At 36.6% G+C, this 3,396-nt stretch overlaps 1 protein-coding gene across 1 annotated transcript in view; it reads right to left on the bottom strand.

Moving 5' to 3' along the window:
• Nucleotides 1-3,396, bottom strand: part of LOC120345526 (mediator of RNA polymerase II transcription subunit 18-like) — a 47,628-nt gene that overhangs the window by 41,354 nt on the left and 2,878 nt on the right. The gene's annotated exons all lie outside the window — the stretch shown is intronic.

Here is a 3,396-nt window from a genome sequence, read left to right as displayed (position 1 = left end):
GCGTCACCTAACTTCTGTAAAAAAAAACTACGGTAATCTCCTACTCAACTGAACAATGTGTTGCACGTGATTCAGTCGTTCAAGGCCCTCAGCGACAATATGCGGCATCAGAAGTCACATTAAATGTATACAGTATTGAGACATTGTATGTGTTGACTTTTAAGTGGAAATTTGAGACACGACTAAGGAAAGAAAAATGCTGTATGGCTCGCACGGAAATGAAATTGAAAATGTGTACCTTTATGGCTCTCTTGACCCCGGCCATAGGTTCTACGATAGACACAGGCGGTACCGTAATTATTTGCAGAAAAATATATCAAATGCTTCAAGCACAGGATACGAGGCAAGCACCTAATATTGCCATCATCGCAACCGTGATTACTTTCTGCGGGTTTGTAGCGAGAGATAATTATGTGCGATATGATTGCTGGAGTCGTCGTAGGGAGGTTTACGAAACAGCTTGCGACTTTCACCACCAAGTCAAGCATCTGTAACAGATAACTGGTAAATTTTCCAACATCCGACATGGACCGGTACACTAACAATGAAGTCGCGGAATACTTATTGCAAATAATTTTTTTCAACACTCTTATTCGCAAACATTTTGCGTTTCTGCAGTAAATAAGATTAAAACAAATTTCCGTGGATCAGTCGTAGCACGTCTTTGACTAAGTAGATTGGTAGAACATTGCTTGCTCAGCTCAAACCACAGTTATGCACGTTTTATCTATTTTACAAACAGAAACAATGGCTCGAAATAAATGCGGGATGCCAATAAGCCACAATCCTCCACACAATGATCAGTGGCCTAGCCCTAGGATAACGCATCAATCATTATTGCCATTGCCAGCATTTATTATATAACTCCCAAAGCATTTGGAAATGAGCAGTTAACGCCGCACCTGAATACCATTCGCTTCAAGTATTGTTAGGATGAGACATCCAGAACATAGGATATAGCCAGTGTTTGAAATTCAAAATTTTTTAAAAATAGTTTCTCTCTCTCTTTTGTATCGAATTTACTAGCTTGTCCTATTTTAAAAAAACAATCTGAACTTATAACCCCATAACTATAAATCATATTCGCTAAAGCATGTCACTGCAGAAGATACATTAGCATGTCACCATGAATCCTACCAATGGATAGAACAGAAAAGAAATATGAAAATCCTATCTGATATAGGCTTACCATATATATGAAACAGAAAAAAAAACGGGACAGTGCGAATTGGACAAACCTTAGGTTCGATTCAGACGCTTAGTAATATTCAAATCATTGAAAAAAGTGCACCTTCTTATCGTCATTAGGAATAGTTCAATGGCAGTACGGTTAACGTTGGATGTTAAATTGGCATATTAAACATATATTTATGACTCACAATATAGCTGTTCTCTCTCTCTCACTGAACTAGTGAAGAGAGTTACACAATTCACTGCATGACCCATGCATGACTGGGACATTTAAGTCCACCTGACTTGACGCCAGTACAGTTTGTCAAAACCGGACGTTTGGCGTTTGGTAAGCCTGAACCTATAGCCCAGGGGTGGGCCTATTTTTTGGACCAAGGGCCAAAAATGTTTCCTACTCAGATTGGCGGGGCCATATATGTGTGACGTGAAAGTTACATTTTATAAACAATATTTAGAGTGTTACAAAAGCAAAAGTGGAAAACAATGAGCTTCGTGCCAAAACTAAATTTAATTCCAAACTCAACAAATTCCTTGGGCTATATTTCAGCTAAAACATCAAAATTTGGTTTTAGTTTGGTTGTGGCAGCATCAGGCGGGCCAGATTGAATTACTCAACGGCCCGGATTTGGCCCGCGGGCCGTAGTTTGCCCATGTATAGCCTAATTTGCATTTGCATTTGGATATTTGAATTCAACTTGTGGCCATTTGATGAATCTTCCTGTGGTCAACATCAAATACTATAAGTGGTTTTAAATGTTCACAAAATTGTCGAACTTCCTCGCCTGCTCGTTCTTGACCAACTGGAGCAAGAACACAAACTTCGACAAGATGAGATTGAGAAATAACGTCCAGTTTACTTGGTTCTTGAGCGGATGATAACTGAAAAAAAAAAGATAAAAAATAGTTGTAATTTACACATGTCTTTTTGCATAGACTAACATGATCACAGGGAAAATATTATAATCGAAAATTACATTTATATTTGTGCATAAATGGCAGAAATGTATTATCTATATCAGGGGTCTACAACACGCGGTCCGCCAGGCATATTTTTGCGGCCCACGTCACGGTTGGGATTTTTCCACAAAAAACTAAAATAGTACGATGTCAACTATTAGTACATTTTATCGTGTCATTCTTCATCAAGAGTCTGGTCCGACGAACTGTAAAAAATGAAGCAAATATTTTCCCCTGTTATTCCACACTACCACCTTCATGTTTTATTCTATATTGTTAATGTTATAATTCAATTATAAATACAATAATTTCATTTCGCATGTTCATTGTGACGAATTGAACTGGTTTCGATCAGTCCATTGTGCCCGAGAAGGTTTGCGAAGCTAATTGCACATTCACGTTGCATACCTGCGATGTTTGGCAGTTCTTATATTTGCAAGCAGTTTTTTGTAACTATGAAAGTAAGCCCTCCGCACATGACCAATGGACGAGCATTTGCATGCTGTCTAAAGAATAGCAAACCAATCCAAAATAAGCCAAACATTGATACCAAATATCCAGCACAAGTAAATGAATATGTTTCATGTTTAGTTTGCTGTACAATTCAAGTGTAATTTCAACACAATATATTCAGATACCAATTTTGTACCTAATTTCTTGGTTTGCGGCCCGCGTGGTCGATAAATTTCCAAAAGTGGCCTGCGACATTTTTTGAGTTGGAGACCCCTGATCTATATGTATTGTTATTTATAATTATCAAGCAAAAAAAAATTAAAACTCTAAAGATATCAGAAGTATGTGAGAAATGAAGACTACCAATATTTGGAAAGAAGTTTATACATTTATAGATATGCATTATTGATGGTTAGCGATGAATGAAAGAAAGTCTGACTTGGCGATGAAAAGTACAGACACATATAAGAAACCTGGACCCAGATATAGCATATTATTTTCTCTGTAAAAAATAAATCAATTTTAAATATATTCAATATTCTATAATGGAAAATAATATTTTGGTCAATTTTCTGATTTTGGCCAGCCCTGCGTGATTTATGAAATGGTGAGATGAAATATTACGTGTTAATTAATTACACCCCTATACTTACTCTATGAAGCTTAGAAACTGTTATCTTGATCCTGCCTTTACGAAAAAAATATCCCTTGGCAACAATTTCATGCTGTAACCTGGATTAAAATATATAGTACTTTAATTAATTGAAATTTTTGTATCAATGGGAATACCAAATG

The sequence above is a fragment of the Styela clava genome, chromosome 8, assembly GCF_964204865.1.
Source record: "Styela clava chromosome 8, kaStyClav1.hap1.2, whole genome shotgun sequence".
NCBI classification, from domain to species: Eukaryota; Metazoa; Chordata; class Ascidiacea; order Stolidobranchia; family Styelidae; genus Styela; species Styela clava.
This window is presented reverse-complemented; position numbering and strand designations above follow the sequence as displayed.